The sequence below is a fragment of the Orcinus orca genome, chromosome 1 (genome assembly GCF_937001465.1).
Source record: "Orcinus orca chromosome 1, mOrcOrc1.1, whole genome shotgun sequence".
Lineage (NCBI taxonomy): Eukaryota > Metazoa > Chordata > Mammalia > Artiodactyla > Delphinidae > Orcinus > Orcinus orca.
The window spans coordinates 161,757,880-161,773,714 of NC_064559.1; the positions used below are offsets into that span (position 1 = coordinate 161,757,880).

At 39.6% G+C, this 15,835-nt stretch overlaps 1 long non-coding RNA gene across 1 annotated transcript in view; it reads right to left on the reverse strand.

Annotated features, from left to right (window-relative positions):
* The window catches only part of LOC117202852 (uncharacterized), a 278,339-nt gene that overhangs the window by 74,119 nt on the left and 188,385 nt on the right, over window positions 1-15,835 (reverse strand). Inside the window, exon 5 of the long non-coding RNA XR_007471360.1 lies at window positions 7,328-7,443. This is a non-coding gene — a long non-coding RNA (uncharacterized LOC117202852). The remainder of the gene's footprint in view (window positions 1-7,327; window positions 7,444-15,835) is intronic.

The following is a 15,835-nucleotide window of genomic DNA, read 5'->3' on the forward strand; positions in this document are numbered from 1 at the left end:
GAAAGCCTACAGTGCACTGGTGTGTCTTCCTGAAATCTGATTAGTTCTTCAAATAAAAAGCCTGATACTTTTTCATTATACTCTTCTTCCTCTGGGAATAATTTTGCAAAAAAATAATATGAATAACAAAACTAACATTAAAATGGAGTGAGCTATTCAATGGAGATAAAGAGCAGGGGTCAAGAAAAGACTCTTTTGCCTCTAACTGGGAAATTCAACTGCCCTCTCAGTTTTGATTATAAAGGGAAGAAAAAGATTTCACTCGACTGAGAAGGCAAAAGATTTGATGGATAGAGCTGTTATCCTTGGTTAGCTTTATAATGACTTACTTTGAATGGGTTGATTTTAAGAAAAATTGATTTCAAAAATATGCCTCTGCCTCCCTGTCTTTATTTAAGTCACGGCCACCCTCCTCTCCACACCCAGAGCACATCCTCATAACATTTTCATCATTAATGAGCAGTGTTAACTTCTGGATGATTTCACGACTCGATCTGCTGATGCACTGGCGGATCCTGACTGTGTTAAGTTTTGCAATGTTCTTATCCAGAGGTTTCGATGAGAACCACATGTTTCTGCCACTTGCTCTAATTCTAGTTAGTGACAAGATCTGCTACTCTGAGACTTTTTAGGAACTCTCTACAGACCCAAGTTGCCCTGGCTTGAAGGATGAGTTTGGATATGACTGGAGCTTGAGTCCAAAAGGCACAGGAATACTGTGAACTAAAGAAAGAGCAGAGAGAGTCACAATATAGACACCACCTTCCAAAAAAGGCTCTGGGAAAACAACCTCAAAGTGAAAATCAGACCACGTGAGTTTCAGAATCAGTAAATACTGATATAAGTGCCCAGTGAAAACTGGGGCTGTTTCACATTATTTCAGCATCAAACCTACATTTTAAGAAGTCATTATTAACTCTACTTATAATGAAGGCACTGGAGCTCTGAAAAGTTACATCACTTTCTTAAGGTCCCAAGAGTTGCAGAGTTGAAATCTGAACTCAGATCTCCTAAGTCTTTGTTACTAACTGCCTCTTAGAACCAAAAGAACAGCATGAAGAATCCCTCTTTGACCAAGATTAAAACTACTAATCATTAAATTAAAAATGCCTTGTAGGGACTTCTCTAGTGGCACAGTGGTTAAGAATCTGCCTGCCAATGCAGGGGACACGGGTTCAAGTCCTGGTCCAGGAAGATTCCACATGCCACGGAGCAACTAAGCCTGCACGCCACAACTACTGAAGCCTGCGTGCCTAGAGCCCATGCTCTGCAACAGGAGAAGCCACCACAGTGAGAAGCCCGCACAGCACAACGAAAAGTAGCCCCCGCTCACCGTTAACTAGAGAAAGCCCATGCGCAGCAATGAAGACCCAATGGAGCCAAAACAATAAAAATTTTTAAAAAAAGTGCCTTGTAATCACTACAATCTTGTTTTTCCGATGATCATGGCTGTCCATAGCTTTCAGGATAAAGTTCAACGTTCTTACCTTAACCCACAAAACCCACAAGGCTCTCCATCACCTTTCTTCCTACTCATTTGCCTTCCTCTCTCCTTAATCCCCAGAAGCTTATCTTATTCTACAGAACTGCCCTCCACCCCAGACAGTAATTACAATTTCCCAGTACACATGCCACTCCTCCACTCAGGGTGCCTTCTCTCCCTTATTTATTCAGTTAACTCAAATATATCTTTAAACATCAGCTCTATGGTCTCCTCTTCTGGAAAGCCTGCTTTGACTCCAGCTTAATTTAGATGCCTCTGCTGTGTCCCCACACATACCATGGGGACCAAACTCCTAACTATTCTCCATAATGACTCATTGACTTGCTTTTCTCCTTTACCAGATTCAGAACTCCCTAAGAACCAGACTATGTTGAATTTATCTTGTATCCTCAGCATCTATTACAGCAACTGAGGCATAAAAAGTGATTAATGATTCTGAGTGAGTAAATGATTAAAAACAAGGTTGATCAGGAGATGACTAACAAGACATATGGGAGACAATTTCTGAGAAGCCAAATTCTTTCAGCCACAGTGTGGCTTTGCCTACCTGTACAATTTCACATATCACTCCCTGCTGCCCCCTTCCAACTCCTCTCATCTTACACCAGAAGGGATATTTTCTAGTATAAGAAATTTCTTATAAGTATATATTATAAGTATAATTTCTGTTGACCTAAAACAATTAGACTGCCAGTTATTTCTCAGGATCAGTAAAGAATTGCTCTTCGGGGTCTGCAACCATGGTGAGCCATGCGCAAGTCTCCAGCAAAGATGGAGAGAAGAACTGTTTCATAGAGGGGAAAAGGAAGTTGGGAGGGTTGTAGTAAACAAAGAGCCCACAGCTTTTCATTGGCTGAGTTCTGACAGTCTCTCACTGGGCGCTCTTGCCAGCAAGGAAGAGGAAGCCCTTCATTTTCCTGTTGGGCTCTGCCTATTGTCACAGGGCATGAGAGCCCCCCTTCTGGTCTCCCAACTCTATTGAATTGAAGTTTCTGTTTATTCATTTTTTTTTACCACCCATTCATGATTATCTCTGATATGTTGAAGTTTAGCTTTATGCTCTCAACTTTCACTGACAATTGCTATGAAAAATAACCCCCAAAACTCACTGCTGATTCTTATGAATCTCTATATTGGGAAGTTCTTAGAAAGTTTAGCCCTAGAAGAACTTAATTTCCCCTTAATGGATTTGGCATCCTTTTTACAATATAAGCTATGTAACCAAGTATGATTTCATATTCACTTTAGTTTCTAGGAAATTTAGAGTCAAATTTCTTGCCCAATCATAGCAACTATACAGGCCTTCTGGTTTGCAAATTTTTATTTTTATTTTACTTTCTCGTCTCTACTTCAATTCAACATTTTTTGAGAACTTACTGGATGCATGAAACTGTTCTGGGGGCTTAGTGTATATCAATTAACAAAATAGAATTAAAATTCTACCCTCATGAAACTTATATATTATATATAAACTTATATATATATATAAACTTATAATATATATATATTATTTTTATGTACATCACACAAACCAATTCCAAAATTAATGCTGTACATATGATCTAAAGTTGATGCTTATATGTATTCAATCCTGTTTCCTTCTTTTATAATGCATTTATTACAATTATATCTCTCAACTAAATTTTGTAAATGCTGACATTCACAGATTTGAAACCTCTAAGAAAAACATAAAATGCTGGTGGAATTAGAATCATCTCATTTCAGACTTTCTTAAATAATGGTAATTGAAAGTTTATAGGCAGCTTCAATAATTCCTAATCAGTGCTTTTTAACACATTAGCAGTTGGTGTCTGGAGTCTGACATTTGCTGTGAATGAGTGCCTGACAGCTTTTGTTGTAAGTTTGGGCTTCTTTTGCCTAGTAATTTGCTCCCTGCTGTCTAAGGGGAGGGAACTTTACTTTCCCAGATGTCCTACAAAGTGTCAGTGTCAGTCTCCCAACCCACCCCAGAGCTCACTGCTCCCCACCAATACCAGCGACCCTGACCTGAAGGTTTCCTAGTTACGGGTCAGATATGACTTGTACTGGGATTGGGAGGGCTTCTCCTGAGATGCACCTGCCAGTCTTCAGAATATCTAGAGAGTTTCTTTTTATGCAAGACCTTACAGAGACATCCAGAGCATCAGTTGAGAGCGGAATCTCCTTCACGCACTAAGAATATTCAGTTTGTAATACAATTAACAAAAGCACACTTTGCATTGGATTGTATATACTATACAATGGCAACCTGATATTTATGTCCTATTCAACTTCCCCAAAGGGTTAGAGAAAACCTTTAGAGTGAAATGGCTAACCAAATGAGATCTACCGTATCTGTCATTTTTCCTATCATTGCTGAAACTCTTCTGGGCCTCATGCTGTTCTTGTCTCACACTGCCTATTCTGTCAGAGGATCTGACCAATGGGGGCCTGAGCTGAAAATGTATGCCTCATTAGGAAGAAAAGTTTAACTCCATTCACTAAACCTTACCCCACCTATCCCATCTTTATTCAACTGTTTCACACTATCAATACCATATAGGCTACACATACAACAGTGCTATCTAATCCAGCCTAATTCATCAAGCAAGAATTTAATGAATAACTACTAAATACGCAAAATAGACAGAGAATGACTATGGCAGGGACTTGGACCTCCTACAAGGTCCCTCCTGTTTGTGCGCTTGAAGGATATTGTCACCTGCTGGCCCATAGTTCACAGTTTTTCTTTGTTTTGTTTTTTGTATATTGAAAAATGTGACTTTTATACTACAATGAACCAAATCATAGCCTCCCCACTTCACCACTTATGTATATGATTCCATTTTCTTTTAATAAATATACCACATTCCCAACAGCTTATAATCATTTCCGTACAGGAAGCTGGCAAGAAAATGTGCTCTCAAGCTATGGATATGCAAAACATCATCAACAAATCATAAATGCATTTTACTGGACAAAAGAAGGCCCTCCCCAAAGACTGCATACTGTGTGAATCCATGCATACAACATTCAGGAAAAGGTGAGACTATAAATATTGAGAACAAATCAATGGTTTTCAAGGTTCGGACGGGGGTACTGGGCTTACCTAGAAAGAAACTACATAAGGGAATTTTGGCATAGAGAGAGAGAGATGAATCTGTGTCATGATTTTAGGAGTAGTTGCATGACTCTGAGTATCAAAACCTACAGAATTGTATAGTCAGGAATAATTTTATTTTAGGTAAGAAAAAGTTAATAAATATCAAAGCCCATGTGATGAAAAGAATTCCAGCTACAAGTCTAATAAGTATAAATTTGCTACACTACCTAAGATATATATTTATATCATCTTTAGTTATTAGCCTTTAGACTTATGATGTCCAAAACAATACTAGAATTTTGATAAGATATATCCAAGTATTTAAATACCCTATAATCATAGATACATGGAATCTAAAAGTTATAAAGAATCTTGAGGGTAATTTACCATTAGGTTAACAGATTAACAAGAAAAACATATAATCATCTCAGTAGATTCAGAAAAATCCTCTGATGATATCCAACATCCAATTCTGGCTAGAAAAAAAAAGACAAAATCAAACAAAAACCCTCTCGGCACTCAAGGCATAGAAAGGAACAACCACAATCTAATGAACCACATCTACAAAAACTGTGAAGCAAACATCATACTTAATAGTAGAAGACTGAATGCTTTCCCCTAAGATGAGGAGCAAATCAAGGGACTACTTTGGACCACTTCTATTTAACATTACTGGCCATTCTACACAGAGGTACAAGGGAACTATGTTTTCATGCCTATTTACCAAATTATACACTTCAAATATGTGTGTGTTTTTTGTATATTGAATATACCTCAATAAAGCTTTAAAAATTATGTGATTTTTATGTGCACAGTCCTTTCACCTACTGCTAACCAAAGCCTAATCAAGCTTTAAAAATTATGTGATTATGTGCACAGTCCTTTCACCTACTGCTAACCAAAGCCTAATCAAGTTCTTGGTCTCTTCACCGTCTGAGAATATTGGATCGTAGAAGTAGCCGGGAAGTCAGGAAGTCACTAGGTGGAGACAGGCCTGATGTTTGGGAAGTGGCTAAGCCTTCTCTTCTGACAAAATGGAGTAAAATAAATCAGACTTCCAGAAATCCTGTTCACTAGGAACATACACTATGAGTTCTAACCTCACTGAGAAGTAGAAAAGATAGTATAAAAGACTTAGGGTTTTGGAATCACACAGATTTCAAGTCAAATTCTGAATTAACCAAATCTTGGCTGTGTGACTTTGATATATTTATTACACTTTCTGAGCTTCAGTTCCTGCTCTGTCAAATGAGGACAATAATACTTTTTTTTCTAAAGGGTGCTTTGAGGAACAAATAAGTTATTCTACATTAAATGACATATATTAGGCATTCAATAAATATTGTACAAGTTCCCTTTCTCTTCTCCAAAATCCTTTAAGTCTTTTCTGCTTTTATTTTGTTTCCAAAGCCTTGTAAATAATTATCCAATTATTTACTAGGTATTTTCTCAAAATCAATCCCCGTGCTGTGTAGTGAGTTATCATAGAAGAAACAGGCATGGCATTTATCTAGAAAGAGCTCACAGTCTAGTCAGGAAGACCAATGTATAGAAACAAATGCTATCCTGCAATCAAAGTAAGTACTACAAAAAGTAGGGCTACAACAAGTAGAGTGAATAATTTTGCTCAGATGACTCAAGTAAGGTTTTTCCAGAGCAAAAAGAATGTCTTAAAATATGGATGAGAGTGACTAGGTTTATGTGGATGTGGATGTAGGGAAAAGCATTTCAAGCTGAGCAAACAAAAAATATATACTACATTCACAGGCTTTACTAACAAAGTGCTTTTTGCATCTTGCTTCATGACATAAGTCTGATCCACACACACTGAGACCAACTTCAGGTGTCACCAAGCAAAGCCCATTAACAATTCTCCAGTGCAAGCTCTCACCTCTCCATTCTTTGATCATCCTTTTCTTCTGAACCAAACTCGGTCTCGTTCTATTGGCATGAGCCACACCCAGCAGGAGGACCCTTGTTGGGGCCCAACTTGGGAGGGTCAGTAACGCATGGACTCCTATAGCAAGTGTTTAACTGCACAACAATCTGCCCGAAAACTGCATGGCACACTTATCCTGTATGATCTTCACGTCCTTGGTCTACCCCAGGCTCTGGGAAAGTAAATAGAAGAGGCCCAGACCATCAACAATCTAATCTTGGAAAAAGAGGTTGTGCCTTCTAAGTTCCCCACCAAGTCTGTCTTTATCACAACATCTGTATCACTTGAAGGCTTCTCCCTCTTAGGCTATAGGAAGTAAAGAAATGGCAAACTCCTTGGGCATATCAGATATAGATATAAATACTGAATATTAGTTTTCCAAACTAATTGCATAGGGAATGAAACAAATTACCCGCCTCGAAATTGCTGAGCACCTTAGAGAAAAGTACCAAATAACCATACCACAACCAGCAAATCTGAAACATCTGGCATCAGATCCTTTGGAATACACATCAAAAGCTATATATTGAATAGATCAAGGAAGTATTCTTCTCCTGAGCTGGACGAGTTAATTTGATTTAGAACCACAGACAGTAAACTGTCCCATTTCCCTTACCATGCCATTGCATCTCTTTTCGTGAAGTGTTCTAATATGCTGCCTTGATTTGAAGTTGCCTAGATGTGAGAGGCATCATGAAATCCTACAGGTACCAAATTCTTGATTTCAAGATTTGTGCTCATTTCATTGCAATATGCTGCTTCTGAAAGAATGGGCATGCCATTCTCCCCTCCCCCACCATACCTTTTAGAAGGATCTTGAGTAATTGAAGCTCACTCAGGATTGCTCAGTTTTGATGTGGAAAAGGGAGAGATTGGAGTTTAGGTACATGAGTCCAAGGACAGTCAAACTTGAAACACCTTACAAAGAAGAAACAATAATTAGAAGGCTCTAAAAAGAAGTAAAGGAAAAGGAACTACTTACGTGCTTTGTGCTGTGCTAAGTACTTAATCACAGCCAGTGATAGCTATTAATATCTCTATTTTAAAGATAAAGAAACTGAGGCTTGGTGAAGTGGTAAAGATGGTCACAAAGCCATCAGTCTTTTATAATCATAATAACATTATTTGAATAGTACTTGGTGTTTTCCAATGTGTTGCTAAATCCATTCTTTAAATTGCTCCTATTTTCATCTGTATGAAAAGGACAAGACATATTTTCTGAATTCTATTTTATACCTGATCAAACTAAGGCACAGAGCTTTAAATCCTTTGTCTAATTGACTGCCAAAACCCCCCACTACCCCATAGCTTACAATAGTAACAATTTATTGTATCTCATGATTCTGCAGTGAAGTATCTGAGCAGGGCTCAGCTGTATGACTCTTCCAAGTAGCCCTGAAATCTCTCAGTAGTATTCACCTGGCAGATGGGCTGGTTTGGAGGACTGAAGATGGCTTCACTCATGTCTGGTGCTTTGTCAGGGATAGCTGGTAGGCTGGACTCAGCTGGGACTTTTTTTCTTTTTAATTTTATTGAGATACAATTGACAAATATCATTGTTTAGATTTAAAGCGTACAACATGATGATTTGACATACATATACATTGTGGAATGATTGCCAAGATCAAGGGGACTTTTGACCAGAATGCCTACACATGGCCTCTCCAGCATGATGGTCCTAGGTTAGTTCCAAAAGAGGGTGTTCCAGTGAACAAGAAGAAACTGCATGACCTTTATAACCTAACTTTGAAAGTTACATAGTCACTTCTCCCAGATTCTATTGGCCAAAGCAGTCATAAACTCATGCAAATTCAACAGGAGGGAAGGTAAACATGAAATGAAATGGCAAAGGACCCGTGATGATGTTTCAAGACTGCCATAGGTGCACAGGTACTATTGGAATCGTGATTTAAAGCCACAACTTTGTCCCATTCCCTTGATGCTCTATCTGAGGAACCACCAACGATTCACAAGCCTGCAGGGTTGGAAGGGCAGGGAAAAGGGGCTGTCAGGGAACAATGGCAGCCCAGAAGGCATAGACTCAGGGCTGTGCCGAGAATCCATTGCCAGTTGTGTTGGTCTACCATGAAAATCTAGAAATCCAGATTTTTATGTGAAATCTCCCAATTTTTAATTATTAGGAAATAATTCAAAATTTTAATATACTACATGAATTAATTTTAATCTCTAGTTTTTTTCACATCTTTATTGGAGTATAAATGCTTTACAATGTTGTTAGTTCCTATTGTACAACAAAGTGAATCAGCTATATGTATATATATACCCCCATATCCCCTTCCTCCTGAGCCTCCCTCCCATCCTCCCTATCCCATCCCTCTAGATGGTCACAAAGCACCGAGCTGATCTCCCTATGCTATGCAGCAGCTTCCTACTACCTATCTATTTTACATTTGGTAGTGTATATATGTCAATGCTACTCTCTCATTTCATCCCAGCTTCCCCTTCCCCCACCCCGTGCCCTCAAGTCCATTCTCTACATCTGCATCTTTATTCTTGCCCTGCAACTAGGTTCATCAGTACCGCTTGTTAAAATTCCATATATATGCATTAGCATACAGTATTTGTTTTTCTTTCTGACTTCACTCTGTATGACAGATTCTAGGTCCATCCACCTCACTACAAATAACTCAATTTTGTTCCTTTTTATGGCTGAGTAATATTTCATTGTATATATGTGCCACATCTTCTTTATCCATGCATCTGTTGATGGACATTTAGGTTGCTTCCATGTCCTGGCTATTGTAAATAGTGCTGCAATGAACATTGTGGTACATGAACCTTTTTGAATTATGGTTTTCTCAGGGTATATGCCCAGTAGTGGGATTGTTGGGTCATATGGTAGTTCTATTTTTAATTTTTTAAGGAACCTCCATAGTGTTCTCCATAGTGGCTGTATCAATTTACATTCCCACCAACAGTGCAGAAGGGTTCCCTTTTCTCCACACCCTCTCCAGGATTTGTTTGTAGACTTTTTAATGATGGCCATTCTGACTGGTATGAGGTGATCCCTCATTGTGGTTTTGATTTGCATTACTCCAATGATGCTGGATTGGAGCATACATTGGATTACAGCTTTGGATTACTCCAAAAGCTACTCCAATGTTGAGCAGCTTTTTATGTATTTGTTGGCCATCTGTATGTCTTCTTTGGATAAATGTCTATTTAGGTCTTCTGCCCATTTTTGGATTGGGTTGTTTGCTTTTGTGATACTGAGCTGCATGAGCTGTTTGTATATTTTGGAGATTAATCCTTTGTCAGTTCCTTCGTTTGCAAATATTTTCTCCCATTCTGAGGGTTGTCTTTTCATTTTGTTTATGATTTCGCTTGCTTTGCAAAAGCTTTTAAGTTTCATTAGGTCTCATTTGTTTATTTTTGTTTTTATTTCCCTAACTCTAGGAGGTGGGTCAAAAAGGATCTTGCTGTGATTTATGTCATAGAGTATTCTGCCTATGTTTTCCTCTAAGAGTTTGATAGTGTCTGGCCTTACATTTAGGTCTTTAATCCATTTTGAGTTTATTTTTGTGTATGGTGTTAGGGTGTGTTCTAATATCATTCTTTTACATGCAGCTGTCCATTTTTTCCAGCACCACTTATTGAAGAGGCTGTCTTTTCTCCATTGTATATTCTTGCCTTTTTCAAAGATAAGGTGACCATATGTGCGTGGGTTTAATCTCTGGGCTTTCTATCTTGTTCCATTGATCTATATTTCTGTTTTTGTGCCAGTAGCGTACTGTCTTGATTGCTGTAGCTTCGTAGTATAGTCTGAAGTCAGGGAGCCAGATTCCCCCAGCTCCGTTTTTCTTTCTTAAGATTGCTTTGGCTATTCGGGGTCTTTTGTGTTTCCATACAAATTGTAAAATTTCTTGTTCTTGTTCTGTGAAAAATTCCATTGGTAATTTGATAGGGTTAATCTCTAACTTTTATCTCTATATCACACAATTTGAACTTTTCTGTTTTGTTTTTATGTCTAGAGGAAAATGAGTTAATTATTTGTTTCTTTTGCCAACTACAAATTGGCACATGCCATCTACCTCTGCAAGAATTAAATCATGAGTCACTGCAGCTGCTGACCTTCAACACTCCCTAAAAGGAGTTTAGGGTGGAGATCAGGAATGAGGCACTCTGTGCTCTGGGAAAAACTGGCAGAAGAGGTCTTCATATAGTTAGATATATTCAGGAGATTTTATGAGCCCAATTCTTGCCTCTCCTCATGTCTACAAAAGCACTAAAATCATTAACGGTGACATCTGCTCCTCGTGACTAGCAGCCAGCCTCTGCCAAAATGTGTGCTTGACTGCACGTACCCCGTTCACTAAAATCGTATGTAACACTGACCTCCCCCACTGCCTCTTTGGAGCAGTTTCTCAGAGCCCTCTGAAATGCTATCTCCCAGGCTAGAGTCCTCATTTTGCCCCCAATAAAACTTCACTCACAACCCTCACATTGTGCATTTTTTCAGTTGACACTTTCAAAGCAAGAAGTATAGGTCCCAAATACAGGTCTGGAGTCAGACAGCCACAAGTTCCAGTCCCGGTTTTGCCACCTGATAATTCTGTGCCTGATGCTAAGTCACTTATGCTCTCTGAGCCTGTGTCCTCAACTGTAAAATGGGGATAATAGTAATAGTTATCTCATAGGACTTCTCAGAGTGAACATGAGGCAAGAAGGCTAGCACAGCTCATGACACATAGTAGGTCCTCAGTCAGTGGTACTTATTATTATGAAGGGGAAAACATCCTCCCCCACTCTGACAAGAATCAGTGTGGAGAACTTTCACCAGGAGTTAAAAGACCTGAGTTTTATTCTGTCCTGAAGTGAGTCTAAGCTATGGATCAGTAGCCAGGGAGGCGGGAAAGTAGGAGGCCCCTGCAAAGCTAAGGTCCAAGACAGGCTATGACTTGAATAAAGTGCATGAAAAGAAAGGCCATGGTCTACACAGAGGCTGAAGGACCAGGCAAGCAGCATCGTTGAGCCCTGGCCTTGGAATCAGGTTGTTACTTAGATGACCTTGGGAATATCACTGGATTTCTGTGGAGTTTGCTTGAATTCCTCACAGGTAAAATAAATAACATAATCGCTTCTTAAAAGGGTTGATGTGAAGTGAAGATCAACTGAACGAGCTCATGCGAATTATCTGTCAACATCTCATACATATACTTAATGAATGTTTACTGAATCTGACTCTGAGCCATTCCAAAGTCAGGCAGATGTTTCCTCTTTAAAACTCAGAACACACATGTACACACACATACACATACACACACACACGGGTGCATCTAAAACTGTTGAAACCTGAATACACCCGGTGGATTGTACCAATGTCAACTTCCTGGTATGAATATTGTACTATAGTTATGGGAGATGTAATCATTAGGAAAAACGAATTGAAAGCTATACCTGGGACCTCTGCACGTTTTGTTTGTTAGGCTTTTGGGTTTGTTTTTTTTTTTTTTTTTTTTTGCTACTTCCTATGAATCTATAATTGTTTCAAAGTAAAAAGTTTTTTAAAAGTCAGAAGAAACAGTGGAATATAAACCAAAGAGAGAGTGAGAGAAATCAGCAAGACACTCATAACAGAACACAAGGCAAAGACCAGGAAGGTGGGGAGGGTAGGGGCAGTGGCAGGAAATTCACAGGTATTGAAAAAGGCCAGATGAAGCCTGTAGGGAAACAAACAGCTGTGAAGCACGGATCCTAAAGCTTCAAATCTGAGGCCATTTTCTCTCACAGCCTAGACACTTCTTGCCTGGTTACTATTCTATTCAGAAGACTACCTTGGGACCTAGCCAGACCAATGGCGGCAGACAGAAACAGGTAAATAAGAACACAGAACCAGAACCAGCGGGTGCACTATGGAATAGAGGAGGAAACAGAGGAAGGAATAGTGGCCACCAGAAAACATACCCAAATTTGATTATTCATCATGCCACATGTGGTTTACATGTGTCCCAGAGCTTGCTCTGAGGCAAATCTTGAATGGTGCATTTGGCTTTCAGGCAGATCGGTGATCACTTTCTTGTTTATTCAATCCACAGAAAGGTTAATTATGCTAGTGACTGTGGTTGGGAAACAATTCTTGGAAAATGCTTTGGTAACAACAGGTTGGCAGTGTATGAAAACCATCTGCTTCCCACAAATGTTAAGGTAAACTTTCAAACTTGTGGGGTTAGCAATTACAGATTGTATGGTAGTTTAGCAGAGGGAAAATACATGCTGTGTTGATGTAGACTTTTGAGATCTTCTTGACACCCAGCCGAGAAAGAACACCCTGTTATAAGAAGGATGGTCTTCGAGCATATCGAAACTTTGGGTAAGTCATCTTTGTTTGCACGTATTAAGGCTAACAGAACAAGAACATCACACAAGGGAATATAGTATTTATACTGAATGTCTCCTAAGTAAATTAAGCCTCTCCGGTTTGCTCTTGCCTTGACCCACTAATGGGAACAGGATTATAGATGGAAGATTTGTTTCTTATAAAAATATTCAGTTTATTCTACAAAGGAACATAAAATGCTGCTCCTCTGACCCCGTGGCAGGAGCTGCTCTCAAGGGCTGCAGTTGTGGTTGTTCCAGCTGCTTTGTCATGAAGAGGTCTACTCTCCAACTCTTCTGATGGCAGGGCTTCATGGCTCCCCACCTCCACTCTGGAGGAGAGAAATGGAAAGGGCTAACGGGCTCCTAACTTAGCAAATGTTGTCAGGACCACTAATCCATCATTCTAAGGGTACTTCTCAAAGAGACAGATTCTTGTGAAAATCATTCAGCTGACGCTGAGAGGGAATATCTTAAGTAGAGTGGAGGTCAAAATTATGAATGGCAGCAGAGAATGGACACAAATCATATTTGCTAATGGAAGTGAAAAATCTAATTTGTCCCTTGTGGTTACATCTTGAATAGCAACACCTTATAATGCTTAGGCCCTAGGTGGCTTATGTCCACTACTTATTGAGGAATGGCCACATAAATATATAAATTAAAAATTTAGGCAATCTTAGATCTAAGGTGATTAACACCGTCCCCACTACATTCTCATCCTGATTGGCCATTTATGACATTTCTGCTAAGATCTGGAAAGGCAGGGTGAAGAAAATGGTGACATCTACCTCAATTTGTATGTGTGAACATCTTATAGCGGCGGTTATAAAAAAAAAAAGGAAACTTCTATCCTTGTCAGAAGACTGCAAGGCATTCAAAAGAACACAGAGGGGCTTCCCTGGGGGCACACATTGGCTTCCCTGGCCAATGCAGGGGACACGGGTTCAAACCCTGGTCTGGGAAGATCCCACATGCCACAGAGCAACTAAGTCCATGCGCCACAACTACTGAGCCTGCACTCTAGAGCCCGCAAGAAACAACTAATGAGCCCGTGTGCCACAACTACTGAAGCCCGTGCGTCTAGAGCCCATGCTCTGCAACAAGAGAAGCCACCTCAATAAGAAGCCTGTGCACCGTAACGAAGAGTAGCCCCCGCTCGCCGCAACTAGAGAAAGCCTGTACGCAGCAAGGACCCCATGCAGCCAAAAATAAATAAATAAATTTATTAATTTTAAGAAACGGAACAAAGAATCTGGAATCAGATGATATTTATTTTAATAGAGACTCTGACACCAAATAACTGACCTTGTGCTAGGTATTCAAACTCTACAAATCACAGAATTTTCATAATTAAAACTGGATCGACAACAATAATATGCTTCTCATAGGATTGCTGTATGAGACCCAGCTATCTCTCCAAGTGACAGATACATATTATTTCCTTCTTCTTTGTTAATCAGGTCCCAGTTTTGCTTAGGTGTTCACACTCTCCTTGGCTATATGCTCAGAGGAAGGACCCCTCCCCAGGCCTCAGTGGTTAATCTTGACTAGTCTAAGTCAAACATGGCCCTTCCGTTGCTCCTGACAAAATCTGGTTTAGGTATAGGCATGTGACAAAATTCTTGCCAAAGAGACATGAAGGGAAGACTCTGGGGGAAGGAGGCCTCCAGAAGATGGATTATTCACTCTTACACAGAGCCCCATAAAGACAACTTCACTTTCCTACCTCAGGATAGTGTTAGCTACATATGAGACCCATAACTGCAGTGACCATAAACCATGAGAACAAAGCCAAGAGAATTTTAAAGAACCCAAGCTAGATCCGGGGTGCATTTACGAATTAGCAGCCAAAGAACCAGCCTATCTCTGAACTTCTTGTTATGTAAGATGATAAATTTATTCTGTTTAAGCTACTTTTTGTTTTACTTGCAGCATCCCAGGGAATCCTACCTGATACAATACAAGAATCAAATAAATAATGTCTATGGGGGTCTACCCTCCAGATATGGGATGGACCAGACGCAAATGGAACATTACCAAATTTGCAACCCAGCTTCAATGCATCTCAGTCTCAGACTGTATTCGTGTGACCTGCCCTCTATTGACGATCTTGAGCATATGGCAAACTCACTCTAGAGGCAAATGACATCTCCAAGAGCTTCCACAAATTCCCATAAATTATGTCTGCCATTCAATTAAACATAACAGACATATCAACAAACAAGAATAACAGGAAAACCACAGACAATGGAAAAAGAACGGGAGATGACCTGGTTTGGGAACCCATCAGACATGAATTTTAAAATAACTGTCAGTAGAGGCTTCCCTGGTGGCACAGTGGTTGAGAATCCACCTGCTAATGCAGGGGACACGGGTTCGAGCCCTGGTCCGGGAAGATTCCACATGCCAAGGAGTAATTAGGCCTGTGTGTCACAGCTGCTGAGCCTGCGCTCTAGAGCCCACGAGCCACAACTACTGAGCCCACATGCCACAACTACTGGGGCCTGCACACCTAGAGCCCATGCTCTGCAACGGGAGAGGCCACCACAATGAGAAGCCTGCGCACCACAACAAAGAGTGGTCCCTACTTGCCGCAACTAGAGAAAGCCTGCATGCAGCAACAAAGACCCAACACAGCCAAAAATTTAAAAAAATAATAAAATAAAATAAATTAAATAAATAAATTTTTTAAAAAGCCTTTGTCCAACTTAATTAAAAAAATAAATGTCAGTAAAATGTGGAGATGACAAGATGGAGAATGTATCAGAGAACTGGCACTTACAAAAATCCAATTAAAAATTTAGAACTAAAAAATATAATAATCAAAATTAAGAATTCTATATGGACATAACAGTGAACCAGGAGTTAGGTCAATAGAAACTATTCAAGCTAACACAGGGAGAGCAAGAAAAGATGAAAATTTTAGAAAGTACCAAGAAGGACATATGAGAGAGGATATAAAGCTCTATCA